Source organism: Anastrepha obliqua, chromosome 3 (genome assembly GCF_027943255.1).
Source record: "Anastrepha obliqua isolate idAnaObli1 chromosome 3, idAnaObli1_1.0, whole genome shotgun sequence".
In the NCBI taxonomy this organism is placed as follows: Eukaryota; Metazoa; Arthropoda; class Insecta; order Diptera; family Tephritidae; genus Anastrepha; species Anastrepha obliqua.
Window position 1 is genome coordinate 105,456,509 of NC_072894.1, and position 26,612 is coordinate 105,483,120.

General features: G+C 33.4%; 1 protein-coding gene across 4 annotated transcripts in view; it reads left to right on the plus strand.

The window, feature by feature from the left end:
- The first annotated feature begins 12,150 nt into the window (after positions 1-12,150).
- LOC129242957 (mucin-3A) overlaps positions 12,151-26,612 on the plus strand; it is a 65,543-nt gene continuing 51,081 nt past the window's right edge. The window contains exon 1 of one of the 4 annotated variants that reach the window (XM_054879924.1): positions 12,151-12,817. The gene's annotated coding sequence lies outside the window, so the exon portion shown is untranslated. Of the gene's footprint in view, positions 12,818-18,013; positions 18,235-18,437; positions 18,522-26,612 lie in introns of those variants that run through there. The other 3 variants (XM_054879925.1, XM_054879927.1, XM_054879928.1) reach the window with 3 other exon arrangements.

Consider the following 26,612-nt stretch of genomic DNA (forward strand, 5'->3'; position numbering starts at 1 on the left):
TGTTTCCTGCAAAGTCGTTCATATGACTTGGCTTGAGCGGAAGATATGATATGTCACAAAAGGAAGGCAAAAGTAGGACTCAACGCATGCCTTCATTATAGTGTTCAGAATCTAGACCTTAGTTAGTATGGGATAGCCTTTACAAGGCCTGTTTTCACTCAGCCCACGACTCCGCTTTTTAAGGTTCTGCTCATTGTGCAGCTAACAAGACTTGATCTAGACGACTTTTCTATAAGAAAACTCCCTCCAAGAGGTACATCTCGAAGAGAAATGATATAAATAGATTCGACTGTAAAATACAATAGATTTTGCGCAAAAAAAATACTGAAAGTAATAGAGAAAAATCGCCATCCACATCTGACGACGTAATCAAACTGATCAGGGACAGGTATACATCACAAGGATCTCACAGCAGCAGGCATCTATGGTTAAACCCTCTGAAATCTAAACTGGTTTACGTTCAAGGATTCTCCATCTGGTATCGCTAGGGACCAAAAGGTCTATGCGTGGCTTATTGTCAACCAGGCTAACCTAAAACATGTTCAAGGATAAATCGAAGTCTCCACACAGAGAATGTCATCTTAACTTCTATAAAGCCTAGTTGGTGTCAATGTCAATCAAGGTTGGGAAATTGGGAGCCAAGAGCCGTTAAAACATATTGCAATTTTAAAACCCATTTGAACTCCAGTAACAGGGCAACTGGCATAAGTAGTGCCTTAAAACTCATAATCTTCGTATCGAAAACTTCATACCCGTCAGAAAAATTCTCACAAATGATTAGCCGATAATGGACCCAATCACAAAATTTTACATAGATCCTATGGAAAGCACTGTCAAAGCCATATGTGCGACCTTCATAAGAGCTTACGTCGATTTTTTCCAAAACACTATCACTTCCGAGGACAGTAACATTGATGGTGATGAAATATTTCAGAGGTAGAAGAGATGGCTTTTGGCTGAGTCTCATCAAGCGTCAAATTTCTTAACTCAGGTCAAGCTTGGCTTCAATTCCATTAGTTAACTCGTTCTTGAGTACCCGCACATCTGTTCGATGCTCCCTACTCAATAATTTTCGAGCGTTAGAAAACGTTTTTCGAGTATTTTAAGCAATTTTTGCTTTGGTTTTTTTAAATTTTTTGCCAGAAATTTGTTTTAAGTTTCACAAGTTTCCAAACCAAAGAAATGCTGACACATAGAATTGACAATTTTCGTGTTCAAAAGCTCGAAAATTTCGAACAAACACTGGAGCAGTTTAGCAGTGAACGAGTTTCAAGCGAGTATCGAGCTACTTCCACTACTCGATACTTGGGTATTTAGAGCTCTACTACAGACAAACTGTTCTTTTCACTGGCTACTAGGTACTGAGTGCTCACGCAGCCGAATGCAAGTAGCTTATTTGCCTCTCATTGGTCTGCTCATAGGTGCCAAAAGGAAGGATCTTTTCACCGGAGCTTTATTGCTCATAGATATGAAATGTTCAAGCCAACGTAGTCATATTATTTTTATGTTTCCATGTCAGATCAACATTCTCACTTCTTCGGTAATCCTTTTTAATGAGAACAAAGACTCCGGGAATCTTCTGTAGAATAAAACTCTTACGTACTTCTCATTTTCGTTCAACAAAGTCCTCGTTCTGCGCTAAGGATTGGTTATGATGCAGGGCGAGTATGACTTTTGTTCGTCGATAGGATACTTTGCTTTCTGATTGCCTACTAAGCACGAAATATCATCTCTTGGCAAGGTTTTAGCTCAACTAACCTTCTGCTCACACTGAAGTCGAGTTACCGGTTGTTAAGTATCCAATAGACCCAGCTCCGGTAGATTTTTCTACATTTTCCTGCATAGGAAACTCAACACAAAATGCTCTACAATACCGACCACTCTCCTGCTCGGCTCATTGGAAGTCGAGTTACCGGTTGCTAAGTACCCAGTAGACACCAGTTCCAGTAGATCTTTCAACATTTTTATGCTTTGGTAGATCTTTCTCGGGTAGATATTTCTACATTTCTGGGCCTCTTTCCTGCTTGGTTCATTGCTGCTATCGAATTGAAAATCGCACTTTTGGCATGCGACAATCGCAATATTTTCTTTCTTACGCAAGCAGCTTTCATCAATTGAATCCAGCGGCGGTAAAGAACAAAGCAACGTCGCAGGGCAATAGTGAGAAAATTGAAAAAAAACTGTATAGAAAAATACGAAGAATACAAATGAACGCAATAGTTTGAAAATATCTGTCAACTGACAGTAAAATACGTCAACTGCGTCAAAAGTAACAATTTATTTGCGTGTTCATGAAGACAGTACACACACACACACGCATGCGCTCTCGCATACGAGTGCCTGTAACTACACTAGGCGACACAAAGCAATCAGTACGCCATTAGGGTGACCAGCAGCCACGTGGCGCGAAGGCGATCGACATCGAGCAAATGCGGAAAATATGAAGATAAATGCGTACATAGATACGTTTGGCCGTGAGTTTATCTAAAAGAGGCGGACAAATTGCTTAAAAAGTGGCATGGAGGGAGTGGCGTGCCCATTCAATGCGTTGCACAGTAGCCACTGGCGCATATTGTGTGGCATACACACAAAAGCAAGTTGGCGATTTCTTAATTGAACTTGGAAGTCGGCGGGCAACAAGCACAACAAACGACAACAAAAACAACGAGGCATTGGAAAAAAGCTAAAGGCAGTCTCCGTTGAACGCATTGAATTGAGCTCCATTGAAGTGCGCGTTATTAAAGTGTAATTAATAAAAATTATTTTATTAAAGCTCAGCACTGTCACAGTATCGAGGGCTGCAGCACTCTGTGGCATGCAATAAAGCTGTGCGCTTTTAAAGTGGATAAATGTATGTATGTACAGTTGCGTTCGCAATAATAGCAGCGCGATATATTGCAAATGTTTTACTATTTATTTATAATTTATTTTATTTTTTATTTTATTTTTTATTTTATTTTTCATAGAAATATTTTTTATAAAAATATAACTCAGTGTTTCAAGCTTTGCACAACATTTAAAAAAAATAAACAAGTTTTTTTCAATATTATAAACTTTTTAGCAAAGATATTTAGAAAAATTTCTGGTATGCAGTTTTATAGCCCTTTGAATTTTGATGCAAAAAAATGCAAGTTTAAAGTATCTCAAAAATCGGGTTGATTCTTCACATTTTTTTTTTTTGCATTTTCTCCTTACAAAAAAATTTCGAACATTTGGTTGTGGAAGAAAATGCAAAATACCGGAAAAAATGTTATTAAAAATTAATGCGAATTGTGAGCCACCTTAAACTGGCCCGTCAATGTTTCATAATTTAATGAGCCACAAAACTGCATGCGTCTGTAAAACTTTTAAATTTTGTAGACATTTTTTTGGAATTTTTTGAAATTAGGTGAAAAGTTCAAAAAAATTATCTTGAAATTCGGATTAAAACTTCGAAATTTTTTTTTTTTTAATTTTGCGCAAACTTTGAAACATTTTTCTAAAAATTTTAACCTAAATTTTTTAATTTTTTGTTTATTTATTTTTTTAAACCTCATATAAAGCTTCCGAGTACTACTTTTAAAATATTTTTGAAAGTTTTTTAAATTTTATACAAAGTTTGAAACATTTCTCTAAAACTTCTGAATAAAATTCTTGAAATTTTTTTCAAAATTTGTTTGAATGTAATAAAATTTTGTGCAAAGTTTGAAATACTTTTTGAAAGATTCTAACTAAAACTTTTAAAATTTCTTTGAAACTTTTTTAAATTTTGTTCAAAATTTGAAATATTTTTCTAAAAATTTAAACTAAAATTTTTTAAATGTGTTCGAACATTTTTTTGAAATTGTTAAAATCTTGTGCAGAGTTAAAAAATTTTATAAAAATTCTGAGTAAAATTTTGAAATGTTTTCGAGAATTTTTTGGAATTATTAAAATCCTATGGAAAGTTTAAAAATTGTCTAAAAATTCTGACTGAATCTTTTGAAATTTTTTAAAGTTTCATGCAAAAATCCTGATAGTGCTTGAAATTTGTTTTGAAAATTGTTTGAACTTTGTGCATAGTTTTAAATATTTTTCTAAAAATTTTGAATAAAACTTTTCAAATGTTTTGAACATATAAAAATTTGGTGCTACAAATTTTTTGAATATGACTTTTTTGAATAATGACTAAAACTTTTGATATTTTTTTGACATTTTTTGTAAATACTAAAATTTCGTGCAAAGTTCGAAACCTTTTTCTACAAATTCTAACTTAAACTTTTGTAGTTTTTTTTAAGTTTTTTGCACTTTGTGCATAGTTTTAAATAATTTTCTAAAAATTCTGACCAAAACTTTTGAAATTTTTTTGAAACAACTTTCATTTTTTAATTTAGTGCAAAGCTTGAAACATTTTCTAAAGATTCTGACCAAAACTTTTAAAATTTTTTTTGGGGAGTTTTTAGAATTTTTTAAAAATATTTGCAAAGTACTAAACCCTTTAATTATATGATATTTCTTGTAATAAAAACTAGTTATATATTTTTATAAAAAAAACAAAGTAAAAAAAACTTTGCAATATGTCGCGCTACTATTATTGTGAACACGGGTGTAAGTATATGCATACATATATGATATATTAATATATACATATAATTAGGAAATATTACGCAATTTGTTTTGTTCGATTGCTTAGCGGGAAAACAAAAATTACAAATTAATTTTCATTGACTTTCTTGATGGCCCCCTTTTTTTAATGCATACTGTATTTATTTATTCTTTGTTTCTTACTGATTTTTTTTTTTTATTTATTTATTTATTTTTTTTTTCATTTTATCATTTTTTTTTTTTTGCTTAAGTAAGCTGGTGCGCACAGTAGTCATTCGTGAGACATTAAAGTCAACAACAGTAGCGGCGAATTAATAAAATCACTTGCAGGCTTTGTGCCAACTGGTTGAAGACAAATAACGGTTGAATATACACATAGAAGAAGCTCAAGCCACTGGCTAATGAGCGTCTCAAAAAATTAGCGGGGCTCTCCACTCCAGCAGGGCAAATGTCGTCTTCTTTCTCTCATTTTTTATCATTTTTATTGTGTGTTTATTCACATTCTTTTTGTTTTGGTCTTTTGGTAGAAGAGAAAGTTTTGGTTTATGAATTGATTAGCTTGCTTTCGGTTTTTAATTTGAAATCAGCTTAAAACCACAGCTTAGGAAGAGTATTTCCATTTCGGAAGAATTCACTAAATAATGAAAGTGAATATTGTGAAAAAAAAGAACGCAGCCGCATAAGATTTAAAATCATAACAAATGGCTGGCTAGCACAGCAATAATGAAAAAGAGGTGGAAATAAGAAATGTTTCTCTCAATTAATGGGTAGAAAGGTATTCTATCAAATGCATTACGCCATGCAGATTACCTTTTATATTTTGCGCCCACTAATAAAAATACGGTAAAATAATAATGAATATGGATTTATTGTTGTTTGCCAATCAGAAATGGATAACTCCAAAACGAATTGCTAAGAGGTCCCAGTGGCCTTTGAATGTAAAAGAAGTTAAATAAAAAGTCTAAAAAATGTAGATATTGTTTTTAATTTTTTTCATTGTAAAAAAAAATCCTGAAAATACTGTAAATTTTCGAGCTCTCGACCACTGGGGCACCTTAAAGGGATCAACAGCTTCCTCAGGCGTTGGAAAACGCTGTCCTCCCAGGAAAGAGAATCTTTAGACGTGTAATCAGGGATGTAAGACAAATGACCCATTAGTTCAAAAACTCTCTCGTGTGAGCCGATACGTGAGAACTCGCATTGGCTTGGTGAATGATGGTGATTCGTCTTCGATGGTTAGTTTTCCTTAAATCTCTGCAAACTTTTGGCAAAAAAAATGTTTGTGTACCGCTGAAAATTGACTGTTTTAAGTTGCCTTGAGATGTAGTTGCCAGATGGCCCGATTTCCCGAAAAAAACAAGCGACTAATTGCTAAGATACGCCACCCGCGCTTTACGTCACTGCCGCTGAATTTCTTGAATATTTCTCTACAGATATCGAAACGGTTCGGTAGTCAACCAGCGCAAATCGTTTTGACACACGCAAGTGATTGGAAGCCCAAGAAGATAGTCTAAATTATGCACTTAGGTTTCTTTATTATCCACCACTTAATTGTCAAGTTCGCCAAAAATAACGTAGGGATTTTCGGAAGGCGCCACCTTCTCCATTCTCTACATGATAGTACGATTTTGTGCTTACTTCTTCGGGAAAAATGTTCTTTGTACTGGCTCTGGAGCTGGCAAATGGCACGCTTGTTCCCTTTTAAATCGGTTCTTTCAAGTTTATTTCCTACCTCTTTGCCTTGATATTATTTTATTTCATTCATTGTGACAACCTTCCATACTATGTGCTTATACAAGGTGAAGTCCAAAATAAACAAGACTGAGCTAAAATAGAAACGACAAGACCTTTGTTCTGATGACTTCGAGTTTACTATTATGCGTGATCTAAAAGCTTATTGAAAGTGTTTCAGAATATCGACCGGAATGTCTTTCAAAATGTCGGTACAAAACGTTTTCCTTTGATGGCCAAATGAAATTTTCCGAATAGGTAGAAGTCACAAGGAGCCACACCAGGCGAATATGATGAGTGATTGATGATTAAAATGCGATTTCTAGTCAAAAGCCAGTCACAAGTGTGGATCGATGAGATGGTGCATTAGCCAGTTGGCCTTCCATTCGGCACTTTGACGCTTCGCGTTTCATCACAAGTTACAATGTTGTAAAGGAAGTTCTCGTCTTTTCTCGCCTCTTTAAAGAGGTCTTTCGAATGCTGAATTCTGAGGAATTTTTGGTCCTCAGTTAAATTGTGTGGAATGAAACGTACAGATGATACCTTTCGTAATTCCAATTTATCAGTTAAAATGCAGCAAATCGATATTTTGGAGATATTCAACTCTGATTCCATGAATTTCAACGATGATTTCGGTTCATTTTTGATAAATTTACGAACAATTTCGATGGAGTTTTCGGTGATTACTGACTTCGTATGTTCATTGTCATTTATGTCCTTACAACTATCTCTGAAACGTGTAAACCGTTCATGAACTCTGGCACGAGATAGACAAGTATCACTATATACTTTTTTCATCAATTCAAATGTTTCGGTACATGTTTTTCTGATTTTAAAACAAAATTTGATATTAGCTCTTTGTTCGAAACTTATTTTTGTACCGATGACACAAACATATTGGCACTTTAGACGCAATAACTTCGCTTCTACTGTACCGAATGTCACAAAGCTTTCACTGGAAGTCAGCTAGGGATGTAACTACAAGCGCACCTACTCATTAAAAGATGGCGCCATTTAAAACACTTTTATAACGCCAGTCTTGTTTATTTTAGACTTCACCTTGTATAATATAAAATTCAATTTCACTAGCTTTCATATGTAGCTCTTCGCCATTCCGTTTCGTTTCATTCCTTATTGTTTCATTTGCCACAGCTCCTCTCATCTCCTTTTATTGTATCCTATTTCACTTCAGTTCATTTCACAACGCACTGCCCATTTAATTCGGTCCATAAAATTCCCTGTGTTTTCAATGCATTCCATTTTGTTCCATTTCATTTAATTCCATTTCCATTACTTATAATACATTGAATATAATTTCATACCCCTTCAATCCTATCAATTTCACTTCCTCATAATTTATTTACCCATTTATTATCCGGTTTTATTGAAAGTAAACATTTCTTCTTTCGCCTTTCGCTTTTCCGCATCTCATCTCGTTTGACCTACTACGCTCACCTGTTATTTGAATTTATAATTTTACGCTTGAAAAAAATGCAAAGATATTTGCGAATTTTATCACAATAAATTAAAATTTATCTACGCTCGCTTGCAAATTTCTTTCGCTGTCGTAGTTTAAGCGAATTTATGCTTTTTTATAACAAAAATGATTAAATTTTCTGCGCAATTTTACGCTCACGGTAGTTTCAGTCTGCTACTTAGTCCGGTAATAAAATTTAATAGATTTAAAATTTTGTGAACGAGTGATAGTTATTTTAGTAGAAATATTCTTCGGATCGAATAGTAGTAAAAAAAATATATACTTTATAAAAACAAAATATATACAAACATCATCAATGAAAAAGATGCAAATAATTTTAGAATTTATTGAAAAAGTTCTACCGGCCAATAAATGCTGCAGACGGCATGGAATGCTTAAATTATTATCCCTTAAAATATATTATAAAAAATCTGTTACAAATTAATCAGGCCGATAGCGTCGTCCTATAATTATATTTAAATTTGTTCCCCTTGTTCACTTCACTCGAGAGCATAGGGCCTCTACAAGACTCAGACTTGCGTTGGTTTCGTTAATCTATTTTGATTTCTGACAGAGTAGGTGATTAGCCTGCCGCTACCAGTCCTAAAGAGATGGAATGCCCACCTGTCGTTGCTTAGGAACAACGCCTTCTAACTGTTTGGCGCGTCATCGATGTTTCACATTTGTCCGTCATCAGGATCACACAGATGGTTGAGGACTTCGCTAAATTTAGTGTGTCTGCGCTATTTATATTTCACATAAATAAATAAATATTTTTCCATCAAAAAACCAGGGAAGTTTGCAGGGTAGTAGTGAATTCTCACCCCCCTTGTCTTTCCCTATCCTTTAAATACTCCCTCTAGGTCTAACGTACAATGAACAATATCTCATGAGTAGATGATTTCGGCCATTCACAATTCCATGGCTTTTTATTATATACTTGAAAGACTCAGGTCAGTAGAGATTATTCTGAAACTTTTAAATATACATCCCGTAACACTTTCGCGCACTTCACCTTGACGTAAAAGTCAACAAAATGCGTTTGATTATGTACAAGGATAATAGATTTCAAGGTTTACTCTTTAGCTGTGATGAAAAAGGGAATTGTGAGGTGAACTTTGACTGCCATGCCACTTGGGGACTCGGAAGCCGAATTCTCCACGATCATTTGACATCATCAGTCGCGGTTCACAAGGTTTTGGTGCAGCTTTAGCTAAAAAGGTGCCGAGAATTTCTTAAATTGCTTCTTTTTTTTACTGAAAAGTTGTATTAACTTCTAGTTTTTGTAAACGTTTTTGAGTACTGGCCGACTTACAAAGCCAGCATTTTTGTAATTGCTTTCAAATATCATCTGCTGGTCCATCGAGTGTGGCTAGTAAGCAATTGTTCGGTGCTGCCAGTCAGTTCTATACCGGTAGACGGTGCCGCTAGCAATGTGAAAATAATGATAAGTTTTGGTTTTCACATTACAATGCGAGTTTTTTGCTGTTTAGACTTTTCCTACGGGAACGCCAGTCACTGCTCTTAAATGTCTTTTACAAAAATTTGGTTGCGCGTGCGGAGTGTTGGGTTACCATCATCTTTTTGTTGAGTTCTGTGAAGTTATGTTATGAGCTGAAATTAATGTGATTGGGACTTATATACCTTTTTTTGTTTCTTTATCTAAAATATAAAAATGCTGGATCGCTTAAAAGTCATTCCTTGTTTATTATTTGGACCCTTTAAAATATTCGGTTCGATTTCGGCTGAAATTGACCGCAGTTCAGTTCGGTGCGGCTTGGCTTCAAAAATCGATGTTCAATCGTTCTCTAGTTATGATTGTCTCATCGAGAGATTTCCAATTTTGATAAATGCGAACAGTAGTGTGGAGCCTGAGAGAAAGTATAACTGAACAGATTTCAAGAAAGGAAATAAACTTGGACGCACGAAAATCGGGACTTTGCCTATTTACAAAAGAGAATTTTCAAAACTATACAAAAATTTGCATGGGGTTTTCACAGGCAACTTCTCTTTTACTTCTTGATTGGCGCGCTAACCGCTTAGGCGATTTTGGTTGAGTATAACAAAGTGCGCTTGTCGTTTTTTTTCGTGCTAACCGGCGTCAGTTAGACACACCAAGTGAACCCAAGTCATTCTTTACCTGAGCTTTCCAACGCAAAGAAGATCTTCCTCTTCCTCTGCTACTACCAGCTGGTTTTTTTTTTCTTGTTCAGTCCCCTCGGGAGCATAGGACCTCGACAAGACTCTTCTATCGAACACGGTTCTGTGCTGTTATTTTCGCACTGTCGACCGCGACGTCTGCTCCCTTGCGGGTTCCATTCCCGTGCCATTCTCGTGATGCTATCTGATGGTTTTCTCAATGTGTGACCTATCCATCGCCACTTTCTGCGTTTGATTTGCCTAAGGATGGGTTCCACTAGCTGGGAACGCATCGAATACTTTCAGAGATGGAGCGTTTGTATCCATGCGGACGGCATGATACAGCCAGCGTAGCCGCTGGATCTTTATTCGCTTCGCTATGTCTACGCCGTCGTAAAGTTCACACAGCTCATCGTTCTATCACCTGCGATACTGGCCGTCGCTAGCGTACAAAAATCCAAGAATCTGCCGCAGCTAACTTCAGCTAACTACTACTCTGCTACGGCCAAGGATAAAGGGAGCCTAACAAGCAAATGGTGAGCTTCTTATTTAGGTTCTCCACCGCCGAACCGGGCTCAATAATATGACCTTAAAAGACAATATGAAGTGTTTACGTATTCCATTTGTTAACGAAAAATTCAAAAAAATTATTTTCAATGTGAAAGCTTAACAAACTTTAAATACCAAAAGCAATTTCGAGCTATTCAACAACGAAAACTTAGAACTGTAGTAACTTGCGCTGGGAATGGCCAGTGCAAAAATGAGTTACGAAACATAAAAAAAGTAAGAAAAAATACATGCATACATACAACGGAAATATACACGTAATAGAAGTGTTGAAAACAAAAATAAAATTAAGCATAAAATAACAAAAAACAGCTAAAATTTCGCGTAAAAATAAAAACCAAGCTTTAAAAAGGAAAGAAGGTATTAATTTCACGGCGCGCCTGTGAAATGTGGCGGAAGGTATGCATAAAAAGCCAAAACAAAGCAAAGCAAATCATGCAAAGCTTCAGAATGAACTTGAAGACTGGCTGACTGACTATCATATGGCTACACTGCCCATACGATGACTACATACGAGTGTATCTGAGTATATCTATACATACATTTGTATGTATGTACATATGCGCGTACATTTGTCGTGTGCTCTTTTGTTCTTGTAGTTCGACGGCCGTTTAGTTAATGCACTTAGTTTCGGGGGAATGCCAGCGGGGGTACCAACAACACCGGCGGTAATTGCTTAATTTCTAGTTATGCGTACGCAAACGGTAACAGGTAGTGTAGGGCAAGGGTGCTGATAAGAGAAGCGAGGGGTAGTGCAAGAATGAGGAAGAGAGTACAGAGCAATGTGAGAGCGGTGCTAAAAAGTTAATGTTGAAGGTAAGTGGGAGCGTAACTTTTCGAAAGTCGCTTAAATGAGAGCGTGAGAAAGTTGGAGAAAACATGTGGAGTAAAATGAAACGGAGACTTTGAATGCAATGAGCGAAAGCAGCGCTGCAGCATAGCTATTCTAAGCTTGAGAAGCGCACAAGATCCTCTGCTTGAGTAGTGCCACTTGATAGTTCCTAGTCGAAGTTGCAGCAGTTTGATGCACAAGCGCTTGCTGTGTTTGAAGAGAGTGTAGCATTTTTAGGCTTTGCAGTGGAAGAAGTTGCTCTGTTGAGTGAAGATAGAGCAGAGCGCCTTGCATGTGAAAACGCATGGGTGAGAAGTTCTTGCATATATTTATGTATGTGTATGTATATATATTTCTTCATTTGCCCGTTAGCCGCTTGTGGCAGTTAACGTGCTGAGTTCTGCAACTTTTAATTGATCGCTCAATCGTTGCGCGACAGTCAGCATGCGCTGCTCAAACTCTCCAAACTCGCGCGGCGCATTGTCATCACCAACAGCCAACTGTGCCACAACTTGCCACTTTAGCTCCACTTCACCTCCGCTGTTAGAAGATCGTTGCTCGCTTAGCTTTCAAGTGCTGCGTTTCGTTTGCACAGACTTACACCCGCACTCTCGCGCTTTCGCTCTCCCGCTATCTCGATCTCTCTCTCTCTCTCTCTCTCTCTTGGCCGCCCACAGCACTAGCGCTCAGTTCTTTACCGGCTCGGTACTCCGGCACCAGCCAGCTCTTGCTGGAGCCCTCAACTTACGCCACACCGGCAGCTGTTGGACTTTGTTGGCTTTCTGTTGGGGAGTCAGTCTACCGCTTGCTTGCTTAACATTCTTCGCGGCCAGTCAACCAAGTTCAGTTCGTCTTTGTTGCTCGCGTCGTGTGGTTGTGTTTCACCAACAATCGCTTACCGCCGCTGCAGATTTACCAAGCGCATTCGTTACACATTCCGCTCGTTTTATTTTTTTTTGTTACTTACATCGCTGCTTCTTCAAGTTTTTTATTGTACGTATTTTTTGTTTTTGTCTTAATGTTGTCTGTTGTGTTGGCTGAGCTATTTTTTCTCACCCGCTTGCGGCCAGTGAACCTCGTCGTCGCATAGCGCAACAGTTGTATTGAAATTTTTCTTGCGTGCAAATTCTACAATTACAATAAAAACAAAGCAACACTAAAAAGAAAAAAAACAAGAAACAACAACCAAACAGTGTATTATTCAAGTAAAACCAATTCCACCAAACAAAAGAGACCCATCGCCGCCCCCTGCTCGCAAGTAGTGGGGCAGTAGCTTGCGCTTCGGTGCTGGTATCCTACAGCAACAACAAAAGCAAAGTGCAGAAAAAATTCGCAAAAACCGGCTGTGGCAATTTTACCTTCTTTGCCTTAACGTGAAATACAACAAAAACTAAACAAAGGCCAACTGTAAAAATATTTAAAGTAAGCCAGTAATTGCAAAAAAAAAAATTAAATACAAATTAAATGTGAAACGCAAACTGAAAAATATAAAAAACAACAGCAAAAAAGTAAGTGCGAGCATAAAAAAGTATAACAAAAAAAATCTTATTAAAAAATTGCTAATTTTGCAAAGCAGGAAAACGTCCATAAAATTATTTGCCTCACCACAAAAAAAAGTGTTTTTCAACGCGTTCATTCACTCGTTCAGCGCTCATATAATAACGCCAAAAATAAGTTGCAAAAAAGTTACCAAAAATCATTGAATTAAAAACAGTTTAAAGCAGTAACGAACCTTATTCGCAACTTTTCTCTGTAAACTTAATTTTATGCAAATTCTGCAATAATTTTTTTTTTAATAATTTATGGCAAAATGCTTTCGATTTCAACTTGATTGAGGCTCAGCCACCGCACTTGCCCACTCAAGTGGCTTAGTATCTGTGTTAGGCAGGCCCGTGCGAGTGACTGTCTAGTGCGTTTGAGGGAGTAGGCGAAGAAATTCTTGTTGAAATTTTATTAATGAGGTATTTTTCTTTGAATTTATGATTTTCATTTCGACAGGTGAGTGTGTAGGAGGTGCAGGTTGTATGTATTAGCGAAATTGAGTGTCCAAGGAATAAAATACGCGACCATCTCGTTTAAGCGAATTTAATTGTGTGAAAAATGTAATATTTTCCAATAGAAATACTTGGAGAGACTATTTGGAAAGTAGTCAAGTAGTTTTGCAGTTGAGTTGTGTACAGAAAACTAGGTGATTATGTTCTAACAGTGTGCAATAAAAATATAAAACAAATATTTTGTAAAATGTGTATTTAAGCTAGTTAATTTTTTTAACAATTATTCCTATCGGAAGATTTCTAATTTTTGCTATGGAACGTACGTCACTCATATTTGACACTCGTGAGCTTCACATATCCAGTATACAAACAGACAAGGAAGGAAGCGCGCAAAGATTGAAATAAAGATTTTAAAATTATTATTTTATAATAAATTATAAAATTATTTTTTTATATAATTTTTTTTAGTTAACAAATTACGCAAAAACACAATTGATTGATTAATTTCGCGCCAACTTGTATATCTATGCATTTGCTCATAATAAAATCCATTCAATGAAATTTCTAAGAACTCTTAATAACAACTTCAAGTTAATAAATTAATCCAAAAATGTAAGAAATTCATCAAATGAGCAGAGTAATGTAGAGTGGAAATTTTGCTTAAAAATTCCATAAAAAATTTTAAATTTTAATAGATTGCCTTATTCAACTTTCACAACATTTCCAACATTTCCCAACGCTTATATATCAACATTTATTAATGGAATAGTTTTTTAAATAAATAAAATATAAAAAAAAATACAATCATTTTTAATCGTTTAACTTTTTTTACAACAACAAAGTTCATTCATTACTCACGAAGTTATTTAATGGAAATTTCTCTCAAAAACTATTCAAAATTTCGCTTCAAAAATATTCAGTTTTAAAAAATCGGCAAAAAATGTGTGCATAAAATTTTAATTCTATAAGCGTTTTAGAGCATCGAAATTCATATATACTTTTCATATATACTTGAAATATATTCAAAATTTATCCATCAATTTTTCAATGCTACTTAGATATGCATCCATTTGTAAAGCGGATCACAATAATTTTCCTACGAATAATTGTGTTAAAAAAATGCATAGAAGTTAAAGAAAATATGCATGAATATTATCTTGACAATGAAAGTTAACTTGTATTTCAAAAATTGTTTTAAAATTTCTTTAAAAAAACATTATTAGTAATAAAATTTCCCAAAAGCAATTTTTTTAAAAAACTTTATAAATTTAAAAAACAAAATGCATACATTTCAAACATTTTTTATTTGTTTTTTTATTGTAATATTATTTTTTTTTAATTTTTTTTTTTTTGTTATTTCTTTTTTATAAAATTTTAAATAAAATGAGTTATATAACAATTTATTGCGTTTAAAATAGAAACTAGCATTTTTATTTTAAATTATTATATAACTAATCTTAATTATTAAGATTTTGTTTGCAAAAAAGTAAAATATTAAAAAAAAACTTAAAATAATAATAATACAAAAATCATACATCTTTTTGTAACAATTGAGATTAAATTATCTTTCAAACATTTTTTGTTTTTATTATAATATTATTATTTTTTTTTATTTGTTTTTTTATTTATTTTTTGTTTTTTTTTTTATAAAATTTTAATTAAAATTAGTTATATAACAATTTAATGCATTTTAAATCGAAACTCGCATTTTTTATTTTAAATTATTACATAATTATTTTTAATTATTAAAATTTTAACAAAAAATAAATAAAAATAAAATTATAATAATACAATACAAAAAAATAAAAATAAAGTAATAATAATAAACAGATTTCATACATCAATTGGTAACAATTGAGATTGAATTCTCTCTCAAACATTTTTTATTTTTTTATCATTATTATTATTTTTTTTAATTTTTGTTTATTTTATTATATTATTTAATTTGTTTAATAAAATTTTAATTAGTTAATTTAATTATTTTAATTTATACAATAATTTAAAACAACAATTTTAATTTCTGTTTAAAATGCATAAAATAACGTTTAGTTAAAACTAAATATTTATTTTTATATAAATTTTATTTAAATTATTTTGGATTTTTTAGATAAATTTTATTTAATTTTTTTTTATAAATTTAATTTTAATTTTTTTTTTTTTGCAAAACTAAAGTTTCGTATACTTTGTTTACAAATCGTGTTTGGTAAACAAGGAGGTCCCCGAAGTCCCAAAGTATTTTTTTTTGCAAATATCACAACAGAACCTTAAAGAATTAAAAACTACATTTTTTGGGTTTCCCTTATTATTTACACTGTCGCTGTCTACAACAAACTTTGTGCTAAAAAGTTACTACCTTTTCTCTTCTTAGTTGTATATATCAAATTAAAATTTCCGTATTTGAAATAATTCAAAAAGAGTTTTTGTTTGAAAGAAATTTTTTTTTTTTTCAACTCAAAAATGTGCCGAACAAATATGCAACGGAGCTGGGAGTTTCCAGCAAGCCACATGGCGGCAGTTCCCGACTCGTCTTCGATCCAAGCTTTCTCGGATTGAGCATTTTGTTCCCTTATCAATACTGGCGGAACTCCTTTTTCTAAGACCATCTGCTCCATTTTTGTTGACTTAGCTGAAAACAAACTTTTGAGTATTTTTACTCGTATCAGTTTTTGTGAATTTAAATTAAAAAAAATATGCATACACGACTGACTAAATTTATAAAAAATTTTGGCAAAAAAAATATGTAACATATATTTCAGTGAAGTAATAAATTTCATTGAAAGCATAAAAAAAATGTAATAAAGAAACGAGACTAGTTTTTTATTTTATTTGTTTATGAAGTAGTAAAACGTTCAATATAAAATTGCAAAAAAATGTTCTGTTTAATCTCAAAATATTTACAAAATTTGTTTTTTCTTTTTTTTTTTTGTTTTGTTATAATAAACCTAGCATTTGGTATTTTTTTAATAAATCCACTTGTTGCAACTAGTACATTTTTTATTTACTTAATTATAAAACCTTGACTACTAATTTTTTTAATGAAGATGAACTAGCAGCCAGTTCTTATTTTTGTTTTAGTCCAAAGGAGACTATTTTCCCAGACACAAGCAGGTAACTTTTTATGCTAATTACTTTTTCCACTTTCTAAGCAATTCATAGCTTAAAATTGAACAGGGAAAATCCTGAATTAATTTATATTTTTTAATCCAAAAATATTTCTTTTCATTTCTGCTAAATAAATAAAATGTAATATTTTGTATGGATGCAAAGCAAAACAAATGTAAATAATTTTGTTAAAATTAATTATAAGGTGGCGCAAAATAAATCTCCCTATTGGAAGATCTATAATTTTTGCAAATGGTGCCATATTCGGTACTTGCGAACTAAACAGCTGCGGCATACAAACAGAGCAGCAATGAAGCGCGTAATGGCACAATAAAGATTTCCATCACTCTAAAAAAATTTTTGTTTTTCATTTAATAAAAATTTTATTCTAAAAGAAAATTAGATGATTGATTTTGAATGATTTACTCGTATATATACATACATTTATTTTCATTTTTTTCATGGTAAAATAATTCAAATTATGAAGAAGAACATCAGGCAAATGACCACCACGACCACGCATACAGGACAATATCCTTTTCATGAAATTTTCCATAACCGAATTACAAAGTGGCTCGATTGCCTCACGAATTCCATCTTTGAGGTCTCGAATTGACCCTGGGCTATTGGCGTAGAACTTCTCTTTCACTTGGCCCAAAAGAAAAAAGTCACAAGGTGTTAAATCACAAGATCTCTGTAGCCAATTCTGATCACCTCTTCTAGAGTTAACACGGTCCGGAAACTTTTCCCGTAAAAGATCAATGGTTTCGTTGCTTATGTGGCACGTAGCGCCGTCTTCTTGAAAATAAACGTTGTCCAGATCAATACCATCCAATGACGGCCATAAAAAATCGATAATCATCTCTCCATAGCGCAATCCATTCACCTGTAACACCTGTTATTGGAAAACCCTATTTTGAATATTTGCCGTTATTGATGTTTCAGAAGAAAACGCATGAAATTCCTTTCACTATTCCACTTATTCTTCTAGGATTTGCTTTTTCCAATGAAAAAATACTTAAAAAATTATTACTGGTTTTTTTATTTATAGTCGAATTAACGCACGATTTGTGTTAAACTCGCTGCACAAAATGACTTTAGCTCCGTATACAACAAACAAATACGTAAAAACTCATTTCCCTCACTCAGCTTATTTCAGAAGAAGCCAGTAAGCCACAATTTTCCATATCCATTACTCTCGTACACATACATTTTTCAGTACATAGTACTACGCAGTGCTACTGGAAACTTCTAAAGGTTTCTTAAAGAACACCACTTCAATTTCCATTTTTCTTTGTTTGCTTCTGTTCCAAAAATAATTTCATGGTGCCACCTTAAATCACTAAATAAGCGCGCGCATGCGCAGTCATGTGTGACATTAATGACCTTATACGCCAGTCATTTGAAAAAAAGCAAGAAAAAGTGCATAATAAATAACGAACATTTCGAAAGCAAAAAGCAACGAAAAAAACGAAAATCAAACATTGAAACAAAAATTAAGAGAAATGTCTTCTTAAATAACGTGAAGCATTTGCATTATTCTTATTTATTGTTTTTATATTTGTATTTTAAATTTTGCATACATTTTTGTCACACGTTTGTTTTAAGAAAACCGAAAATCAAGGCAGAAAACAAACGAAAAAACAGTGAAAATTTGCAATGTAGAAAAGACGAAAAAATGGTTTTACTAAAAAGTGAAATTTTTGCTTTCAACAAAACTAATATTGTAATAGGTAGTAAATAATGCTGGGATGGTGTTTTCACTACACACACACAGGTATACGCACGACCATATAAATCATTGCCGACTGTGTGCATTCGCCCGCTAGGTGAGTGGTAAATTAATATTGTTATTGTGCTTGCGTTTGTGTGAGTGCGTGCAAGTGTGCGAGCGCGAATGTTTTCATACACGTGGCCGGTGTTTCTGTTGTCTGGCAGATGACTGATTTTAATGATAACATTAATAATATTTACATACAAGCGGATTAACATGGCAAAGCTTTGAAAAACAAACCAAAAAAAAAAAAAAAAACTGGGGAAAATAACAAAAGCAAGCAAACATTCAGCGAAGCGCGTATTGTTGTTGTTTATTAAACATCTGCAACAAGTACAAAAAGTGAGTGTGTGGTGGTGGTTGGTTATGAATATTTGAAAAACATATACTTTTTAGTAAAAAATAATACCCCATTAGCAAATAGAAGCTCGGGGATAATGAAAATATTGCAAAAATATAAAAAATAAAAAATATAAAAAAAAATTTATGTTTACTTCGGTCAAAAGTATGTGGAACAAAATTTCACTAAAAATATATTTTTTAACAACATTATTGTAACAACATTATTATACTAAATCATATTTTAAAATTTTGTGTTTTGGAAAACAAAATTTCTTGCAGTTTAATAAACATTAAAATAATAAATAAATAATCAAAATAAATAACCAAAGCACTTATCCACAAAATATTGTTTATGTGTTGGAAAAAAATCATATAATTTCATATATGCGTAAATGTTATAATTTTCTAAATATTTTAATTTTTTTATATATTATAATAATTTTTTTTTTGGAAACTGGTTTGTGGTTTATTTCTATTTTTTTTTTTATTTGTATGATTTGGCTTTTCTTTTAACCAAATAAACCTTTTTATGAAATATATTTTTTTAACGTAAATATCGGAAATTTTATTTTTCATATAATTTTTTTTTTTAATATTTTTGTATTGAAATATTTATTTAATTAAATTCAATTTAGTTTTTCGTTTTAATATTCAAATTTTGCATATAACCAAGGAAACATAGCCAAATATCGTGCGCCCCACAGTAGGTTATACGTTACCGGAACGACCCAATTTATATTCGGATTAAAACAGTCACAAATTACTATTTAAGAGTAGAGATTTCGTTTGTTTTAAAAATTTTGACATAACATACTATTTTTAGAAATTCTTTTATTTAAAATATATAAAATCAATTTTTATTTGGAAATATTTTATATAAAAGTATTTTTGCATATTTTTTATATTAAAATTAATATATTAAATTTTTTAATTTTCATTTTTGAATTTTTCTCGTAACCAAATATACTTAACCAGAAATTGTAGTAATTTTTTTTTGTTAAATTTACAGAAACAAATAAAATTTTTCATTTTAAAATATGTGTTTTTATATTGGTTTGTAAGGTTTTATTGAAAAATATTGTAATTAATTTGAAATATTAAATTATATAGTAAATTATAGAAATTATAGTAATTTTTTTTGCTCAATTAAAAACAAAATAAATTTTTCACTTTGAATTAGTTTTTTTTTTGTTTGTTACTTTTTATTCAGAAATATTTTAATTTATTTGAAATATTGTATTAAATTATGTAGTAAATTATAGTATTTTTTTGTTAAATTAAAAAAGTAATAATAATTTTTTCAGTAAAAAGTTGTTTGTTTATCACGTCTTATCGAAAAATATTTTCTTGAAATATTAAATTATATAATAAATTATCGAAATTATAGTATTTTTTTTTGTTAAAAAATTTTTTTTTGTTTAATTTTTTTGTTTTCTTGTAATTTGAAATATTAAATTAGATAGTAAATTATCGAAATTATAGTTTTTTTTTTTAATTTTTTTGTTTGCTCATTACTTCTTATTGAAAAATATTTAATTCATTTTAAATATTAAATTATATAGTAAATTATTGAAAATATAGTATTTTTTTTGTTTATTACTTTTTATTGAAAAAAATTAGATTTTTCACTTTAAAATATGTTTTTTTTGTTCCTTTTCAAACAAAAATATTTTCATTAATTTGAATTATTAAATTATATAGTAAATTGTTGAAATTATAGTCTTTTTTTGTTAAATTAAAAAAAAAATAATACTTTTTTCACTCAAAACAAATTTTTTTTATTCGTTACTTTTTATTTAAAAATATTTCAATTAATTTTAAATATTAAATTTTTTAACTCAAAACAGAAAATTTTTAAAATAACAGTCACCATTTTTGAACTTTGCAAACCATTCCTATACTGCATACTCGACTATGACACCTTCTCCGTACACGTCGAAAATGTGCCGGACTGCTTCCCAGCTCTTTGACCTCGATGATAAGCACAGAAGAGCAGGTGTCGGAAATGTTGATGTTTACCTCCTGGGTGTTCCATTTCTAAGCCTCAAAAATAATAAAAAATTAAATAACTCAAAAATACAACTAACACAGTTTTAGAGATCAGAAAGATTTCTTTCGAATGAATACTAAAAGCAGGAAACAAATTGTTGTAAAATAAAATAAAATTAAAATGAACTTCAATTTCACACAAACAAATTTTAATTTTTATTTTAATTTTTACAAAATGTTGGCTTTGAAAAATGCTCTTGTGCATTTTATTAAGCTTTTAATTATTTTAAAGCTCTCCTCGGTTTGAAAGGGTTTCGAGTATCGCTTGCTTCAACGCTTGCGTCTTTCATAATTGTTCCCTGTAATCTGTCTTTTTGTTTAGCCAGCTCTTCGTGTGACAGAGTCAAGACATCGTCGAAATCATTTTCGTATTCTTATTACATTCCAACCATATTCCAAAAACAAAATCCGTTTTCGATTGCTTGTTCGTAGCTCGCACGATGTCGCCGAATCGATGAACGCTTAAAAGAGACTTCTTACTTTCTTATATAAAATAAATTGCAACCAAAACCCATTTTAAGGCCCGCAATCAGTTCATATATTTTCAAAATTTCCATTTTACTCACCCATGTACCACTTGTGTGTTTTAAATGAATTTAACCGCCCATTTGTAAAGAATTTAGCACCAAAAGTGAGACGAAATGTCGCTTCGAAAAACGATATTTCTTGGTAATTGGCGCGACATTTATTAGTCAGTTCGAAAGTGCCACAAATACATGTCGGTATGTAAAACATAAACTTTCAAATTCTCCCATCATATTATCATATTAGCAGAAAATTCCCAGACTATGTAGGCGCAAACGCATCTGTATGCTTGTCACACAGCTGCGCGTACACATTAGTCGCATTTCTTCAAAGCTCTGATCACAACGATTTTCAGGCATTTCACCATCATTCAGTCCGTAATTTGACCATAAGCAATTTTGTTAACGTGTTAACAACCTCGTTACATGCCCTCAATACCCGTCATACACCCTCCTTGGGTTGCCGATTCGCTGCCTGGCTAGCTGGTGGTGGCTTGAATTTTGCACACTTCATTCAAAAATCAAATTATTCACTTTTTTCCCACTTTTTGTTGAGTGACTTTATATCAATTTACATGCACACACTTACAACAAATGTGCATATGTTTTTCCTTACTATTCACATTCACACATCCATATGCACTTACGGTCAAGCATATCTGCATACTTACACTCGACACTTTCATGCGCTGTCGTATACCTGTAGAATGCTTGCACTGCATTTTAAATTGTCACATCGCCACAGTGGCTCATTTGCGAGTGTGCATACGTATATGCATCTGTGTGTGTGTAGTTAAGTATATCAGCATATGCTAAATGGTCAGCAGCTACCGGCGAGTAGCTACCTCTCCACCTACCTTTCTACCTTTTGCTTCACCTGTAAGCTGAGTTCTGTGTTGCTGTGCTGCTTCTGCTGCTTTTTTGTTCTCTGTTTTTCTTTTTTCTCTTACATATTTCCTACACTTTTTCTGCTGCTCTCCTTTTTGTGGTTTTGTAATGCGATTTGGGCGTGTACTCGAAACATAAAATTTAATTCGAAAACAACTAAATCGTAACGAAGGCAGGGAATTGTTGAATTCGCAGTAATTTCCATTGTCAAAAATCCAATAAAGTGGTCGTTAACATACATACTTGCATGTGTGTGTGTGTGTGTGTAAATGTAACGTACATATAAACTTACAAATGGAGAACTGCTTAAAATTGCACGCACATACAAAAAACATATTTATACAGACCTGCTGCATACGGAATTAAGTTTTCAACTTTTCCAAGTGGTGTCAATTACTTTCCAAAATTAGTTTTTAATGAATTGCAGTGTTGAATTTAAAGAATGTTTGCCACTGTGAATTAAAATTAAAAAACAAAATTTTATGAATTTAAAGAAATTTGATTACTTTTAATTCTCGAATGCTATAAAAGGCCATAAAGAAGATCTGCTAAATTATTGCTATTAAGGTGAAGGATGTATTAAGTTGGCGAATAAGTTCGTAGCGTTTTTACCGTATATATCAATAAGCTAATCAATTATCTATTCGCCGTTGCTGTTTACAACCTCTACCCACCTCTCGACCAATTTGTTGATGCCGCTCTTCTAAAAATCGTCTGATCTGGTGTCAAAGAAGTTCTTGAGCCAGTTTTTAAGGACATCTTTGTTATCCAAGGTAATGCCTTTTATACGGTTTGACACGGAGTGGAAAAGATGGTAATCGGTCGGTGCAAGTGCCGGAGAGTACGGCTGATGCTGAAGGACCTGCTAATCCAGCTCTTTGAGTGCGACTTTGACGATTTGTGCAACATAGGGCCTGGCGTTGACAATCAGGTCTTTTCAGTCGAATAGCCTCATTCACGCGGTGCAGATGAGCAATGTAGAGCTCCTTGTTGACCGTGGCACTGTTTTCGAACATTTCCCAGTCACTATGCCTTCCCAGTCCCACCAAACACATATACTCATCTTCTTTGGATAAAGATCCGTCTTCACTACGGTTTTGGCGTATCTCCTGCAGTCACCCACTCCTTTCTTTGCTTCATATGGATGTATAGACACCATTTATCATGACCTCGTGTTGCTCGATGGCGGGCGAGATGCTGCGGAGCAATTTGAAGGCGACTTTCTTTGTTGTTTTCGTTGAGCTCGTGAGGCTCCCCGGCTCCCAATTTTTCAATAAATCCCTTAGAATGAAGGTGATTGAGAATCGTTTTATGATCGCAGTTCGTTTTTTCCGTCAATTCACGACTGGTTTGGCGACGATTCTCTTTCAAAAGTGATTCTTGAGAGGTGTTCTTCATCGAATTCAGAAGGTCTTCCGCCTTTCGCTGCGGGACGTATCATCGACGTCAAAGTCGCCATTTTTGAACTTTGTGACCCATTTTCGTGCTGTAGACTCACCTATGGGACTATGGGCAAATGTGCCGGACTGCTTCGGCAGCTTTTTGTCCTCGATAAAAAGCAAAGAAGAGATGTCGAAAATGTTGATTACTGCCTCCTGGGTACTCCATTTCCAAACCTAAAAACTAAAAACTTATATAAATAACTCAAAACTACAACTAACACAGTTTTGTAGAGCAGAAAGAGTTCTATCGAATGAATACTTACCCTTTGCCGAACAGCTATCAAATTGTTGTGAAATAAAAGAAACAAAAACGCTTTGAACTTATTCCCCAAGCCAATATTTAGCAAAAATTTTGCGTACTGGATTAGAAAAAATTAGCATTACGCCACCAAAAATTACCAGAAAAATCGATACGTGACGCACTAAGTCAACTGATTTGGGTTCTGTTTTTTTTTTTGTTTTGTTAGGTTGCCATATCTGTCATTATCATTCCGGCCGAAATTGTGTAGCCAATTCTAGGCACTTGAAAAAGTTACGCCGTATTGAGTAAATCTACCTCTGCACGTGATTTCTATTTTTTACAGTTTTGAAAATGGATTTAAATTAAATAAAAAAAAAACATCAGAGAGCTGGCAGGCGACTTGAACATTACTTATGGGTCCGTTCAGGACACTGTAGTTAATGATTTGGTGCAAATTTTGTCCCAAAGATCCCGAATTTCATGTAAAAAAGGACACCGTGTTGATATCGCCTAAGACGTGATTTCCAAGGCTGGATCCGACGAAATTTTGAACAAACGTTTCATTACTGAAGATGAAAAACTTTCAAAATTCATCCAATTTTAAACTCCTAGATAAATACAAGTGTATGTTAGGATAATGCTAAATAATCTAATTTTATCATAACTTTGTAAACTGCTATGTTAAATGATTTTGGGCAATAAATGAAATGAAATCCAATTTAGTACGAAAATCTTTATTGAAATTGAAAATGATTTAATACGAAAAGCTGATGAAAGGTTAATAAATAATGGTTCAACTCTCATACTTGCCGACGTTTCGATCTTTTTAAGCATATTTCGAGCTGCTCTTTTCTCAGAAAATATTCAAAAGAAAATAGATTTTTGACGGTAATAAGAGTAGTTATTTTTTAGATTTAAGCCTCATTACAAATACTGTGGGAAACTTTCAGAGAAGAAGACTGTTCAGCACTTTCTCTGTAAATGTTCGGGTTTGACAGCTAGACGATTAAGGTCACTGCTAGATGACTAAGATCTCCTTTCTTCGGCAGCCTGAGACAGTGCTCCAACCTAAATCCCATCACTCTTCTTCATTACAACAACTGCTCTGGCTGGTTGTAGATATCTGCCCGCTGGGGCTCTCATAATGTTATTAAAAGTGCACTTTAGTGCTACTTAGGAGTGCCAGACTGGTACTTCAACTTTTTCACGTACCTACCTAAGAGTAGTGTTCAGGTAAGCACATGTTGCCTAGTAGATGGTCGAGTACGGAGTTCTCACAACAGATGATTAAATGAACTGTTAATGATGACAGAAACTGTCTCAAATGTTTCATACTTAAACAAGAAACGAGGCCTATGGGTTACCCAAACGAGATTCCTTAAACGAGTTTTGGGCGATAAGTTAGCCAGATAGTTAGCCCAAGCCCGATAGGATTTATAAGCATCAAATTACGTGTACATACACAAAATCAGAAAATGCGTCGTATTTGGTGAATTGCCGCAGAATAGCTAATGTTGTGTGACCCAAATAATGGTCTTAAGAGAACATCCAACATCTGCTAGTGAAAAGTAGATCTGCAGTTGCTAGGATCGTGACCGGATTCTTGCCGGACTTTGGCCCATTGGCATCTCAGTGGAGACGTTGTGATTCCTTTGTTTTGGTCCAGTTTGAAATTGAAATTTGAATTGTCGAGCCAAGGAGCACCAAGAGATTTGGTGGTTCCTAAAACACTCAGGCTAAAAGCCCATTGTATTTAGAGCTCTGGAAAGACTATCTACCGTCAAGGGGGAAAGGAGAAAAGTGTCAGAGAAAGAGATAGGAAAGAATAGAGACAGAGACAGAGGTAGTTAGTCCTGTGAGAATTTTCCGGAATCTTTGGTAAATCTGTAAATATCCTCCAGTTTTAGAGAACGAATATTACTCATTCTCACGACATCGGAACCCAAAACTCGTAGTCTTGCTCTAGCAAAGGCAGGACACTCACAGAGAAAGCGCTCAGTGCTATCCGCCTCTTCCAAGCAAGACAGGAACACTGGATCCTCAATGATTCCAATGGTGGTCATATGCTGACCCCATGGGTTATGTCCTGTAATAATACTGACCACCAACCGAACGTCTTTCCTTCCAAGTAGTAATAGAAAGTTTGACAGTTTCTGTTCGGACTTGCCAGTTTAGTCTGAACCGCTTTACTAGAAATATAAGCAGCTTTTGTAGATATTTAGCAAAGCGAAGAAGTCAGAAGCACAAGGAAGGAATCGACAGATAAGCTAAGAATTCTAAGAAAATGATATGTATTTTACGATCGATATTGGAATACAGTCTATCACTTTTTCTTCATTTTCGATTTAAATTAAATAAAAAAATATTTACTATTTATTTTTATATTTTCTTACCTTTTAAAGAGTCAATGTGTTGTATTGCAGCCTTATACCGATATTTATAATTTAAATAACCGCAAAACTCAAACTACTCCAAACTCCCGACTATTTGTTCTAGCGCAAGTTGAGCATGGAGCCTAATTCGCTACTTCAGATTACGCAAGATTGTTTCCCAGCAGTCTCCATTTCATGACCTTTATTGTAATACAGGCATTTTCCCTACTAGTACAATATATTTTCCCCTCTTTTTTTCAATATTACTCACTTCAGTCGGTGTACTCGAATTTCTAAATAAGCAGAATAAGCGCGCAAAAAATGTTGCTTCTCTTCTACTACATCTCGATTTTTCCTTATTTTTTACACATTTTTTATTAAATAAATAATTTAATTTCAACTTCAACTACTTCCTAAATTATTGCCTTTCTTCACAAGGCGAGTTGTAGTAATTCGCATTCTTATGCCAGTAGAAGTTCTTAATTAATTTCTTCTGTACAAATCATTTTTCTTCAAAACTTCCCAGTGAATTGCAGCAAATTCTTTCTCGAATTCTCCTCAAAGGTTAACGGCAA